Source organism: Malurus melanocephalus, unplaced genomic scaffold, assembly GCF_030028575.1.
Source record: "Malurus melanocephalus ecotype Western Australia unplaced genomic scaffold, MMel_1.1 scaffold_62, whole genome shotgun sequence".
Taxonomy (NCBI): domain Eukaryota; kingdom Metazoa; phylum Chordata; class Aves; order Passeriformes; family Maluridae; genus Malurus; species Malurus melanocephalus.
Window position 1 is genome coordinate 2528841 of NW_026623294.1, and position 15442 is coordinate 2544282.

At 41.1% G+C, this 15442-nt stretch overlaps 1 protein-coding gene across 1 annotated transcript in view; it reads right to left on the bottom strand.

Moving 5' to 3' along the window:
* The window catches only part of NCALD (neurocalcin delta), a 52082-nt gene that overhangs the window by 11640 nt on the left and 25000 nt on the right, over nucleotides 1-15442 (bottom strand). The window lies entirely within an intron of this gene.

The window sequence follows — 15442 nt, forward strand, 5'->3', positions numbered from 1 at the left end:
AAAAAAAAAAAAAAAAGAAGGAGAAAAAAAAAGTACCCAGAGAATGAAATTGGAAATTCATTTCCCTTAAATTAACCATTAAGAAGTATTATTAAGTATTATTGGATACAATGTCTATTAAATCACTTTAATTATATTTCATTTAAGGCAAGTTGCTACAGATCACATTGTGCAGCAGATTTACTAATGATTGATGCCTTTGKGTTTTAACTTTTGGAGCCTGAGTGTGTTGGCTCCAAAAGGCAACATCAGTTTTACRGGAAGCTTAACACTGTGCTGATTCGTGGGAAACCTTTCTCTGCTGACAGAAACCTGCCTGGGAATTTGTCACGCAAACGACAGTCTCAAGTAAGATGTGATGTATGGATAASTTTAGTAGAATTGCAAAGTAATTTAAACATGACTCACACTGTTGTCAGAATGGAATCTCTGGCTCAGAGATGGACTTAATAATGATGACTGGAATGGCTAATGAGCATTCAATAAAATGTCCTTTCTTCACCAAGATATTATTTTTAAAAAGTGAAGAATTATACAGTGTCGACACATGACAGAAGCAGCCACTGAGAAATGTACCACCAGTTGAAGCTAACCTACTGTCTCTTCTGTTTGGCATTGGGAAGAAGAAACTGAGGCTCCCCCAGGTTGATGCTGTTTTTTTTTCCTGTGAGAGAAGCTCCCCTTCTCCTCAAMGAATTTGAACTCTCCAAGGCAGCTAGAGGACTGATTCCTTAATTTCCTGTGTTCTTGGACCAGAATGATCAAAAAGTTATATTTCTCAAGTGTAAAACTATGGGATCCATCCTAGATCCATCTGTGTCTCCACAGGATCTGCTGATGGCTCTCTGGTAATGTCTAGTTTGGTAACTGTATGTCCTGTCTAACACGTTTGTTGCCTGTTCATGGAGAACAGGCTCCCCTGCTCACAAACAGGAGGCTGGGAAGGGTGAAGAATCCTGTYCCATGGGRGYCTATCCAWCTCCTGACCATTTCAGGGGCTTGGYTGATATGTTYACCAAACAATATCTTTTCCTSCAAAGCATCTCCAAAACACTTAGAAAGTGGAAGATGCCACCTCAAAGGTARTTTTTTCTACTGCCTTTTCTCTTTTCATCCTGATGAAAACGTTCTGTATGCCTTTCAAGTAATCCACACTCTTAAATGCCCTGAAAATAGCAAAAAAGTCCTTCTTTCTTAGGCCTGGTCCAACAGCTGCCGAAGCAGCTGAAGGTTGTGTTGTCTTCCATGGGTGTTGGACGGGGCCCATAATAAACAACCTGGGAATTAGCTGAGCAAAAGGATTACATTAGGGCAGCCAGAGGGCTTTATGTCAGGCCAAACAACACGATCAGGGTCTGCCTGTGGGATAGAAGAGCAACTGGACAAGTGAAGTGGCCAGGCTCAGTTTATACTGGCACCAGTTTAACACAAAACCCCGGTAAAGTCCCCAGAGTAGGCAGCAGCTGCCCACACCCCCAGCCTGCAGCTCTTCTGCAGCGCCAGGAGCATCATAMGGTAGGGAGGGAAGATTTCTGACAGCCTGCTGCAGTAGGAATGAGCTAAAATAGCCTTATAACTCCCTCCTGCTTTTTAATAACTCAAACATTTGAAAATTGAAAGCTCAGGTTACACATTTCTAGTCCAGAGCCTTTTGAAAAGTGAAATAGTGAGGTAAGATGCAGGCAGCGTGCTTCAAGAGGTGACCAGTAAGACTGTATTTCACTYGAAAATGTAATGCCTTTATAGCTGTAGGTTCAACGTATTTTCACCAAATAATGAAACCCACAGAGGAGTAGAGCACGTTGCCTTGCAGAACATCACAACCAGAAAAATCTCCAGGCAGAAAGGGAGAGCTAACCATGCGTGACTTGTGATACAAGGATGAAATCCACAGCTGTTGTGATGCCAGGTGCCAGTCAAAACCCACAGCATTATTCCTGAGTCCACTTGTGATGAATTTTTATCATGTTCTTTGCCCTCCAGATTGTTTCTTATTAATAGGTGGTGTTCCAGGAACTGTAACAATGGGATTTATTGTGCCTGTTCTATCAACAACAGATCAAAATGATTTTGCAGTCCAAGTACAGAAAATCATTGAAGACACTTGAAGATCCTCACAATCACTTCAYAGACTGCTGCCTGACACTCGTCATGATAGATTAGATTATGGGCAGAGTGCAGTGAGCTAAGAGAATGCCAGCTAACAAGGAYAGCAATAAATGCACAGACCAAAATAAAATGGAAACTGATTTAAGGCATATTTTCCCACTTTATCATGAATGTAGATCTTTCAAATTCCTAATAAACCACTAAAAGTTCAAAATGCAGCAAGTAAATAACRAGCAGCAATCACAATGACAAAGTAAAATGCTGACAACACTGAGAAATGGATGTTGTAGGTGTACAGAAGGAAAGCCAAATTAAGTGGTTTATGAATATGTTTAAYTGCATTTCTACAATTTCTTCCTCTGAGTCAATGGTGTTAGATATAATATATATGAATGACTTCCTATATAGGACAATGTATTAAAATACTAAGCTCTTAATTCTTAAGGCAGTATTGTTTGGTAAAAGAATGTGATGTGTTTATGGCTTGAAAGGCTGATACCATTTCAGCCAACAACTACAGAACATCAGGAAGTAAAGCATCACTGCTGTGCAGCWGCTATGGAAAGAATCCCTGCTCACTCATTACTCGAGGAAATGTCACAGGAGATGCTCCTTAAAGGAAACTCTTAGAGCTTCCCCTACTCAGGTCTACATGGGGAGTTTTTAAGATGAAGATGACAAAGCTGTTTGACAGCCAATGGCTTGTGACAATTGAGGACAAGCAGAGAGTGCCACTGCACCGATGGCTTTGCCTGCAGCACAGCACATTTGCTGCATTCAGCCTCCTCCTCACACAGGGAGCCCTGACTGGGCAGAAGGGCAGGGAACACCCGTTCCATCACTCTTTGCCATTCACCCGTTCCATCACGTGTCTCTTTGCCAGCAGCTTGCTGCTGCTCACACACAGTTGTCACCTCAACCTGAAACCTCAGAGTAAGGCAAACACTGCCTGCTAAAGCACCAACCTTGCAGGAGATGGAACCTGCAGCAACCAGGAGCATGCAGCCATCCACTGCAACGAAAGCTGCGCAATGCAAACAAACATGCAATGCACACATCTAAACGTATTTCCTAAAAAGAAATTAATTGTTTCTTTTTTTTCTGTTGGAGGTTTGATATAATAAGCAAGTTCTGTCAACACATTTCTAACAGTGCTTTTGTTCTTCAAACTTGACACCCATCATAACTGCATGCTTTTGTTGTTTGTTTGTTTGTTTTTTTGATTGAGCTGAGTCTGCCAAGGACAACAACACTTCTTAATTKTCATTTAGGCTTAAATCTGAGGAAAATTCCAGTGCTGGGAAAAAAATATTGTGAGAAAGGGGCATTTATCTAGGAAMGACTTGTTCTAAAGATGGAAATTTTGGGCTCTTAAGTACTTCATAGCTAACAGTGTACAAGTCTCCTCAAAGGTCCAAAGAATCAGTTTGAAGGCAAGTCCTGCCTGATCTTGTGGGACCAGCAAGGTGAACACCATAGGTTAAGCTAYAGACACCAACTMTGTAAAAATGAAAGCAGAAAACTTTACAGAAAGAAGCAGTGAAAGTTCCATTTTGTGATTTTCGTCTTCAGGAACTTCCGTTTCTCAGTTTCTAACACACAGTTTGACCTGCTTCCAAGAAATAATCCACCAATGGGTGTAATGCTGTCTTTAATATTTCTAACACATAATTTGAGAATTTTCCCGAGTCTAGCAGTTGTGGGATTTCAAMCTCTGCCAAGCAGCTGCACAAGCTCCTGATGACTGCTGGAATGAACCAAAGGCTGAGCAGGACAACAGCATCACTGAGCCAGCTCTGCTACCTGGCAGCGGTGAGAAAGCAGTGCTCCAGTGTGAGTCAGTCCCCCGTGGCAATGCCACTCTGAGCTACGAGTGCGATTCTCCACTCACCGTCACCGCTGGGGCTTTTCCTCCAGAGTAACAGATGATCATCACTGAAAACTTGGATGTGACAAGTGGACTCATGTCACCATCTATCTCTCAAGCTGTCTGCACATCTGGAAATGGCAGGGATCTCACCTTCTTTCATGTCCTACCCACCAGCGCTCTTCTGTCACTGCTCACCAGCCTCCACAGCACAGCAGATAGGGCTCCAGCAAGCTGAATTCTCCTGCCATCAATTTCTGCCACCCCTACCAGCTCTTTCTCCGCCTGTCACTGAGCAACTCAGCTCTGTCACAAGCTCAGAGAAGGGGTCCTCTGTCCTGGCTAACCAAATCTCAGGATGACTAAACCTTGCAATACAGCATCCCCTTACCCTGCAATAAGTGGAGGGGTATCAGGGGGAGACTGCAGTGAATCTCAGAGCCTGAGACTTTGTCTGGGGATGTGYCCCCAGGGCTTTCAGGCTAAAATTTTGCCCTGTGATCAAACTTCACCACATTAGAACTACTCTCTTCCTTCCACTCTGCCAGCTGCTCTCATTGCTTGGTAAAGCTTCAGATACCACATACCAGATCACCACAATGTGTCAGTAGCCACAAATGCTGCTGTTATTTGTGATCCAGTGTACACATGTTTCCAAATTCAGCTCTGGTTCATCTATGTCCATGCCCTTACAGAATGGGGGAAGTTATGTGCATTTACAAAAATCAAGGCTTGGTGAACACAAACTGGTATAAAAGCCAAGTTTCTTTGATAAGGTCAGTTRTTCCTTTGGGCTGTAATACTGCTAACTGCTGTATGAGCTGTGTAATGAGATAGTTCAAAGCAACAGCTCTCTCAAATGATACATTCCCTTCCCATCTGTGTAYGCTGCTTCCCTGTGGCAGGAACACCAACGTTGCCATGGCCTCATGATGAATGCAAACCCAACAGTAAATGTGGGCAAAGCCCTGTCTGTCATCTTGGAGCTCTCCAGTGAGACTTGGTGAGCAAGGCAGGGATGTGTTTGATGGTATCTGATGTGCTTCAGCCCCAGGAGACTCTGTGATCAATCCCTGAGCTCCCTGAGAACCTCCAGCACCTCCAGCACCTCTCCCCCCTGTCCCATTGGCAATTCCAGTGCCAGCACAGGATCCCAGTGGGACACAGTGCACAGTTACAGCAGCAGCAGCTGTGCTGGGAACAAAAGCTCTGGTTTTAGTCTCCTGCTGTGAAATGCAAGCGCTACCTGGTCAAGAGGTTTTTTCTCTCCTCATCCCACAGAAAACCACCCCCCAGGCTCTTGGAAGTAGTCCCTTTGCTTCCTTCTGGCCATTTCTAGTTTGTTTTCACACATTCACTTGAGTAACCAGTGTGGAGATGCTTGCCAAGAAAGGCTTTTGCTTAATTTTTTTAACAGCATCTTGGAACACATTTTTGAAAGAAAACCAAATTTATTAAAAACCACACAGGGACTTAGCAACAAATTAAATGCATGCAGAATAAAATGTTGAGCCTTGCCACCCTCCATTTATCTGTTTATACTGGCAAACAACAAAAACYGGATAAAATTCATGAGCAAGATTCATTAAAAAAATCTGACATTCTCTTATTAATATTCAGAAGGAACAGCAGTAAACAGATTTGCTGTACAGTATAGYAAGTACCCAAATACGTCTGGCTAAAATTATAGCTGACATCAAAGAAGAGTAATGAAGACTAATGGAGAAATTAAGAGGAAAAAACCCAAGAAACAGGTGTAGATGGGATCATCATTCAGTATTTATCAACAGAAGGAACAGGGATCATGTGCCATCCAGTTTCTCACTGGTAGTTCCTAACCTGTTCATGACAATATTCACTCATTTTATATTAGGATCTTACTTTGATTCCAGGATCCTGACATTTTCACTGCTTTAAGTTCCTGTTTTGTTTAATGTCACCTTCCTGTTTCTCTAGCCCCTTATGGGCTATCCTTCCCCTACCAAAAGTGCCCCTAATTTCTCCTTTGACAGTATTGGTTCTGTGCTTTCCTGCCACCCCAGGAGAAACTCAAAACAAGAAATAAAAGCAAATCCTTTATAGCTCTGTGGTTGAGATGGGCAGTCCAAGCAGGAGCAGCTGCACAGAGTTCACGGGTTTCAAAGTTGGAGGTGCTTATGCAGAACATCAAAAGCCCAGGAAGTTTCTTCAGATTTACCCTGGCAGAGAAATGCTACAGCTGCTCCGCTTTGTCTCCTRTTTCTCTTTATCATAATTCCTTTGTGCATTTTAGCGATGAGGGCTGTTGTGAGGGTGGAGCAGGGGGATGCAGCAGAAAGGCAGTGCCTCATCAATAAATGCTAGTACATTACTGCTGGGGTCTTCAGCAGAGGGTTAACTAAATAATGGCCTATGCTACTCACACCACTCTCAGCACTGCCCACAGACTCAGCTCTGGGAATTTTTTTGAGACCAAAAAGCAATGTTTCAGCCTTGAGCAGTGAAGGGGTTGATGCCTTCACACCRCCTCACCATTGCACTGCCTTCAGCATCGCTGGGGCTTCCAGAAAAGGTCTCTGTTTCCAAAGCATTTCCAGTAGGGTGGAGAGTGTGYGGCACGAAAAGGATGACTAGGCATGAGCATTTCTAATACAGGCAGCTGGGGAAAAGAGCATGTTATGTGCATTTGTACAGTGTGTCACACTGTGCAGTGACTCCTCTCTCATTCATGGYTGGCCACTCTCTCCATCTTAAAGTCCTGCATTTAGGACTCACAGCTTGTTTCTGAAGCTGCTCCTGACCAAAATTTGGCTTGTTTCTGAAGATGCTCCTGGTGCGCATCTATCCATCAAAGAGGAGTGTCTGTGATGGACAGCCTCCACCCACGAGATTTTGGTTGCATGGAGCAATCAGGTCTGTCCTTACCCTGGCAATCAGGTACTCACTGCTGCTGCATCAGCAGCCTGGCTATCACAGAGGGGAGATGGAGCTCTCTCACTTTWTACCAAACCTCTGCTGCCTCACACAGAGCACACCTCAGCATCTTTAGGGGGATTGTCTGCTCAGTTAAGGTGTAACCTCAGGCAGGGTAGGCCGGCAATGAAGACACAGAAAAGGGGCTGCTAGAGACACATATAAAGCAATCTGTGCTCCCAGATCCTGCAGTGACCCTCCAAGGTGTAACAGGGTGTAAATGTGGGCTCCTCGATGCACATGGAGGGRTATCTAGCACTTCAACCTTTCCCAGTGTCCTGGGCTTTGTCTGGAGTCACTTTGGGAAGTGATACCACCACCTAATGAGCAATGCAAAAAATGATGCAGTAAGTGTTGGACAATCATTCCCCAGGCCACCAAAGCCTTCACCCACCCAGAATGGATTGAAAGTAACCTTTCCTTCCTAATGAGAAATGAGGAAAAAAAGAGAAACCAGACAAAAGAGGGAGATTTGTTTACCCCTCTTCTTACAGTCACAAATGGTCTTACTACTTAATTTCATTTCCTAATTCTTTCAGAAGTCACAACAATAAAAACCATGCCAATATTCACATGATTTTTTGGTGCATAATCATTCATTTGTGAAGTTGAGAAACAACACTTTACCATATGCTCTGTAAGAAAAAAACACAACGTTTTGTTCATTAACTCTGGGTAGAATCATCTGAGGTCTTTAAAATAAATAACTCTTTGTCTTGGCAGACTTCAGATGATTCTTTTGGGAACTAGATATATATTCATGTATTTGATTTCTTAAAACTCTATGGAAATAGTATTTTTGTAAAAGTATATTTGCCTTTGCCTAATTTTGTATGGCAAAGGGCAAGAGAGACTTTGCTAACAGTACATTAGAACACCCACCCTCAGGAGGTTGCTTTTCCAGATTTTACTGCATTCAGCTGTTTCACTAAGCACAGGACATCTGCAGTATTTATAAACATGGGTGTTAAGACGACAGCAGGGGAGTTGGCAAAATCCCTCACCTGCTCCAGCTGGAGGTGACTTTATCTGTCAACATTCTTTCAAAAGCAGACTGTATACCAAGATCCAAATGTCGGAAATTTTCTGCAGYTACTGTGTCTCCTATAAAGGAACTTGTGAGCCTAAAGTCTCTTTGGTTAACARTATCTTTCTGGGCCACACTTCCTAAAATGCTCAAGGTCACATTTTTCCAAGTGCCCAACACCCACAGCTAAACGTGGGCTTCTCAGATGAAACACACCTTCCCCCTTAGGGCACCTGTGCAATAGGCAGTTTCTCAAAAAGCATCTGTACCCAGTAAAYTGAGACCTGCCAGAAAATAGCACCACTGATTTTGGTACCTAACAAGGGTCTGAGGGCTTTAGAAAAGCCACCCTTCCTACACACCTGCGTCACTGCAGTTTGTCTTTGTCCCGATACTCACATGTCCAGCCATGTCAAACTCGGGTTTATTCTCCTTTCTTCCGTAGGGCTTCTCTCCTTTGTRCAGGGCACTCACCAGTGGTAACATAATCTTCCCCAGTGCACCTGAGCACAGCACTCATCAAACTCATCCAGCAGCAGCTTCATCGGGTTTCTAATCTGTCCTACATCTTGTTTGGTCCTTTTATGTAACCTTATATGCAGTACCTTGGTGRAGGGTAGTGGAAACTAAAGCAGAAAGCTACTGTTGCACAAAGTAAGACRAGAAGCTGATGTGAATTCATGATATTGATTTTTTTATCTTTGTAAATAAATAGCATGTGACTCCAAAAGAGTGACATTTGTGCTTAGTCTACCCTTAAAAATATTGTTAACAGATGGTCTCCTATCCCACAGCAGAGACTTGGTGTTGACAGAAAGAAAAAAAATGAAATCACGATACTGGAAAAAAATGGAGCCATTAGCTGACAAACCAGATATTTTAAAATATGTTCTTATGATAGGGGAAGGAACGATTGTGGAGGTTCCCACCTGGAAAATAACAGTGAGTTTTTGTTCCATATTGAAGAGWGCTATTGGAACTCTCTCCAGGAAAGCAGGCAACTGGAGATGGGGAGTGGGAGGTTCTGGCAGTCAGGACCAGAATTTTGCTAAAGAGATGGAAAAAAGATGCACTAAGATAATGTCACAGTTTACAAGTCCATAAATATGAAGGTCCATGCCAGGGATGATTTGTCCAGCCTTAGCACTCTTGAGCTGAACAAAAGAGACCTAATGCAAGAGAGATCTAGATGACAAAAGGAATTCCATGGAACTTGTAGGAATTTTCAAAGCAGTCTTCAAAATGCTCCTAAACTGCAGATATTGTRTTAATTTTGTCTTTGTGCATGTCTTATTTCTCAGAATTTTTACAYCCTTGAACTTGCAAGATGATCCTGTACGTTACTGGCTCTGAACAAACAGCACTGGGTGAATATGTTTTCAGTAGAACCCGTTTCTATCAGCAGCTTAGCTGAAATCAAAATGTTTTTTCGACATTCAAGAAAACAAATTCTGTAAAAATGTCAGAATTTATAATTTCAACTTAATATTTTCCTTTTAATGTGGCAGAAAAGGTTTCACTGTTACTTTATATTTTTATTAGTTTTGTTTTAGTATTTATCTTTGATTAATTTTGAATTGCACTGGTTTGATATTATTGAGAAAAACAGTTCAGTGCCAATGAAGTGAAATAATTTAGTGTTTCCAGATCATTTTTAACTTCCATCCCACTGGGAAATTTTGATGTTTTGTTCCAATATGCAGTGAAAACAAATATAAATGTCAGAATTTCCTTTGGAATGGGAATTTCAGATTCTAACCAGCTCTAAACAACAACAAAGCCATCTGCTTTGTATTAATGACTTAGGGCAGTATTTAATGCTGCAAGATGGGGTGATATTCTACTGTTCAGCATTGCCCATGGAAGTCAATGGCATATGGCAAGTTTCTAGCTCCTAGTTGTCTAGGGGAGTTTGAGGCTAGCCACTTCTATTTTATTCCTCATGCTCTATTGCCAAGTTTGCAGAATTCATCGTTCAAATCCAAGATTTTCCTGTGAATATATGAGAAAACATCCTCCTAGTGACATATGGCACAGCCTACAGCTCCTACATTTGAAAGGAACTTGTAATTCCCAAATTGCAGAGCAGTAAGCTACTTCCATTTTACAAAGGTTTGAAACTGATAATTTAAACAGAGTATTTGCTCCATGATAAATGYCTRTTTTTGAACATTAATAGTAAAATTWATCTATTTMAYTTCAAAAGTTAACTTCATCCAGATTAGACACAATATGAATTCTATTTGAGAAGACATGTTGACATGAAGGGTTTTRGCACACATGAAAGAAAGTAGCAATTTAATTTTGTTTTAAGACCGTGTCTTTGCTGTTTTTTCCATCTCTTCTCTGAGATGAGCCTTCATGCTGCAGATAAGGCACAGGAAAATCACGTAATTGCCCCGAGGCTGGCCCAGCAATGCTTGTGAAGCTCAGCCACAGACCCAGCTCAGGTGCTTTGCTGTGCCCTTGAGAAGTTCCCATGGACAAGGRTGTGGTTACCTTTGGTGATGACAGTATCTCCTCTTTTTCCTAACAATCTGATGGTTACTGCAGCCACCTCATGGCACCTGTTTCTCCACACCCTACATGGGCAGCTGACCCAGGAGAGCTGGATCTGGGGGTGTACAGCAGGTGTTTAATGAATGTGGAGATTCTGATCCCTATGAGCACCATTTGTGTACAAACCAGAGACAGCTTAGCTTGGGAAACTTAGCTTGGACATAWTCTATAAAGTTACTGGAAGAAGATTTTGATTTGTATTCACTTTGAAAGTCAGAAYGACATCCAGTCCTGACAGCCCGCCGTGAAAAACACAGACCCGTGCCTTACCCAACTGCTATTTCATGCATAACACAGTGTGCTGCCTGATTTTAGAAATTACTCAACAGGAATGAATTTGGGAGTTTGAACAACATGGTAAAGGTCGGTAAGCAAACTCCCTTAAGAGGCATAGAAAAACATTTGACAAATTAAGTGCAAAAATAATTTGCCATGTTTCTCTGTCTGTCTCGCACAAATGTATAAACAAATGCATTTATAATCCTGTTATTACTATTGCTTATTGTCATCAATAAAAAAAACACTAGCAGTTCTCAATATTAAGTGTAGGTAGCACTCATAYAGAAAACACTGGTTTAAAAATGAACTTTCAAAATGCCATGTATCATATAGTCATAATATAAAGTGTAGTAAAAAATTATTTCATAAACTCAACAAAAATTTTTTATGAGTTTGTAGCATTGCATAAATTGCAATGAGAAATACTGTATAAAACTCAGGAGCCAGACAAAAAATTATGAATTATCAGACTGAAAACTTTCCTGCCACCACTGAAAATTTTTGGTAAATTTARCTAAGATGGATTAAGTCCTCCATGAAAGAAAGGGTTAACAGCACTTCTGCCTTCACTACTAACATCCTCTGAGGAAGTAAACAAAGTCCATCAGATAACTGTCTTCAAACAAATGAACTGTTTTTTCTCATGTGAACAACAATCAATCTGTATTATTGTTGTAGAAAAGTAGAAGTGGCAGAACCAGAAAGCTTCTTTCCAAAGTTTAACTTCAGGAAAACCAGATTTTATCCAACATGGAATAAAATGTCACTATTCACCACTTCCTAGTGACTGTAAATAAACAGAAAAGCTGATCCTGTTATGTTTTAAGCCAGTTTACTTCTGCCTCTTTGCTGTTCTCAAGATGTCATCTTCTCTGAGATTTCTTGTGAGTTTTAGTGCCTTTCCCCATTTTTCATTTTCTAGGACTTTTATTTATTGTGYTAGTATATAAAACTTTGCCCTTTCTTTTTTATATTTTTTTCCTTCACCTCTTAATTTTCACAGCTACTTCTCAGCTCCCTAAAACAAACACAGTCTTTCTTATTTTTCCTATTATCTTTGAAAAAGTCTATCTCATGTAATTTCTCCTATTTTTTTTCTGCATTTCCTATGCTTGTCTATTCCTACTATTAGCWTTTGCAAATAATGGCATTTTTCATGCCATGCACCATCAAAACAGTATGCTAACAACAAAATATATCATCTCTGAAGCAGCAGGGTTTGGAAACCTTGGGAGGAGGTCATCTATGGCTTAATCTCTGCATCTCTCTCTAGTTAAATCATAAAAAAAAAAAGCAAATATATATTTGGTCTCCAATTAACAGAAAATTATTACCATTTCATCTACCACGATTTGCCTTGCTGCTTTTGCCTTAATGGTAGAATACCAGCACTGTTGTTATTCAGAGCAGTTCCTGAGCTCTGAACAGCATTATCACCAATGTCCAATTAGAAATTCAGATTTTGATGATCTGATCCCATTTCCTGGGAAGCATTCCTTTTCAGACATGGAAAGGAGTGGAAATGTATGCAAGTATGAAAGATGCTGACTCTTATGAGAATATTTTGCCTGTGTCTAATGCAAGATTTACCAGTTATTTGGTGGCCAATATTTCAGATCCCTTCAGTGACATATGCTCTTATGTAATCATAATCTCACCAACAGMGAGTTCTGTCTCTGACATTTGTTTCAGTTTCTTTTCTTGCTCTGTATGCCCAGTATGACCCATCCTTCCTGCAGTAATAACCTCTTGCATTCTCAGTATCATGCCTTATAAAAATAAAGGTCTTGCATTTTAAAATGTCTCTCTCTTCTTGCTTGCTACATACAGCTTTTAAGACATCCTTAAAATATCTTTAACTGACAATTCTCGCTTCTGCATCATCTTCACCAATAATTTCTGGCCCAACCCACTTCTCAGACATTCCATGCTTCCTCTCACTTCATGCATCAAGTATTTCCTAATTCTCTCCTCTGCTACTGATGTTTAAAAACCAGTGAAGCTCCACTGCTTAGAAACAGGATGAACACTGAAGAATCAGCTCACTGTTTGTAAAGTGCCATATAAAATCACCATACAAATCACTTATTCAGTAATAAAAGCACATCCTGTTCCACTAAATACATCTCAGATCTTGATCTTCTAATGAATTCACTGGGAAGTCACTTGAGTYGGTGAGCAACACAGGGATCCGCCTGTGAATTACCAAAGGAATCCTCCAAGAAAGATTAAGAAACTGATAACCATACATATAAATATTTATAAATATATATATATATATACATAGATAAAAAAACCTTCTGATCTTCTACTTGTTTTTCTTTATTCAAAGAAGGATGTACTACATGAAGCTCACTGTTTTTTAATGAATGCACTAGGAAAGGGAGCCATTAATGAAGCAACAGTATCTATTTCATTGCAAGGTGCTTAAAAATCTATCACTCTGTTACATTAAAATAAGGATGTTTTCACATTAGTCTCCACAGGATGATAAAACAGTCACTTATCAACAGCTTACCACCCAGCACTTGGTAACACTCATTTGATCACAATCTAAATGAAAGACGTAGCTATCATTGTATCATGAACACAATTCAAACCCACACATTGTTCATTCATGTGTGATCAGATGGGAACTGGTTTCAATGATCTCATTCTGATTTGTGAAACTTCCTATTAGCATTTACTGTCATTACTTTTTTAAAAAGGTTGGCAGTAAAGTCAGCTTTGGAACTGGTTTTCAGGCACTCAAAAAAAAAAAAATCCCGCACAACAATTTCAGGAGAAAGCCAGAATTTTCTTGGAAGTTTCCTTGATGAAGGAGTATGAGTGGGATAGAACAATATCCTTGATTTTAGTAGCTAACYGTTCTTCTGGCAACTTCATTAAAAAGCCATTCCACTTTATGAGTTATCAGCAAAGGACTGGTATTTTTGAGTGTGACTGATGGTTCTCCCTCTGCTGACAAAATTAGAAACATCAATAATTCTTAGATTAATKGCTTAGAAAATTTCCAAGAGGCAAACATTTCCTTATTTTTAGACCCTTGTTTTCTTCTGTAGTCAAAGCAGTGGAGGCCAAAGTTCAACTACATGCACTTCACTTCAACGATGGGATCTCTCTACTCTGAGTTTCATATGTGCACAGAAACAAGTGTGCACCACTGCTACGTGGGCAGGGGTGTCCCACGCTGAGCCCTCAATTCCCACTCCCTGAATAAATCCTGATTTATCTCACAGAGCTGAGGCAGCAGTTTTCATGCCCACATATTCATAGATCCTTCCAAAGGAGTTGAGAACATGGACATGCTAGGACACCTAACAGGGACTACTGACCACCAGGAGGACAGAACATGCCCCATGATGCTGGCATGTCACAACCAAGTGTTGCATGTGGCCAGAAAGTGGCAATAAACCTGTATGGGCCAAGAGAGGAGGACACATGCCAGCAGTGACATGGTCTGATGGAGTCCTGGCACAAGAGTTGTTGTCACCTCCAGCACAAAGGCAGGGGAGCTGCTGGGAAAAAAAGCACATCTCACCACTTAGATTCTTCCTGTTCCTTATGCAGTGAAATAAAAGGTCTTTCTAAACAAGTTTTGTGCACCCTTCCCCACCCAAGTGCTTAGCTATGCACCTGGGAACCCAATAACAGGGTTATCTTCTGGCCAAAGGTCTGTGTTAGGGCTGCACGTGCTGCTCCTTGGCAGAGTAGCAGCAGGTAACCAGCACAGAGCAYGGGTGTCCTCACCAACTTTTGCACGTCGTCTGGACAGAAAAGCTAAATGCTGCAGACCTGGATGAGATGGGTTAAATACTGCTGCTAAGAAGCTGTGTTTGTGAAGGAAGGTTGTAACAAATCTCTTATTTGACCACCTTATGAGGTAAAAATAAATGGACTCTCTCCAGTGCCTTAGCAGGTCAGACAAAGCAGTCAGCMCTGAGATAAACACAGGAGATAAATAGGTGGCCTGTAAATTTATCATTGTTAATGCACTATAAGTGTGACAAAAAAGAGTAGTTAGCACATTTRGAGCAGAGAGGGATATCAGTGGAGAAGGAGGTTGTCACTAATCTCTGTGGAGCAGTCTCACCTTCATTGTAAAGAAGGCAGACGGTGAATTAGAAGATCTGTATCATATCTGGTGACAAACACATCTGGAATCCACTGGTTTTGAAGACCATGGGGGCTTTGGCAAGGCCTGATTTCACCTGACATTTCTTGGTTCTTGGGACAATTGAATTCAGATGATGAACTGGGAAAGAAGGRAGGCTACTTGAAACCAAGTGGGGGACCTCAGGAAAAAAACTTATTTCCAGGTGTGACCTCATTCCAGCTCAGGCAGAAAGKCTTTCATCATCTCTTCATACAGATGCCAGCGTGCAACACTCAACAGTATACACCAAAGGTACATTCTGCTGTTTCACAGCATGTAAACTCWTCTAATAAAAATATATTATCCCCCTTGCAAATCTCACACTGTTAAATCATCCTGCTGACAGCACYTGTTTCACACCATCTGAGCAGGTGTGTCCATGCACACATGTGATCAYTTCTCTAATTCTTGACTGATKACAATGAAGTGTAGYACGATGAAAAGGCAAAAGGCAACCCTGCRTGGGAACACACACCTTGCAGACAAGCACATG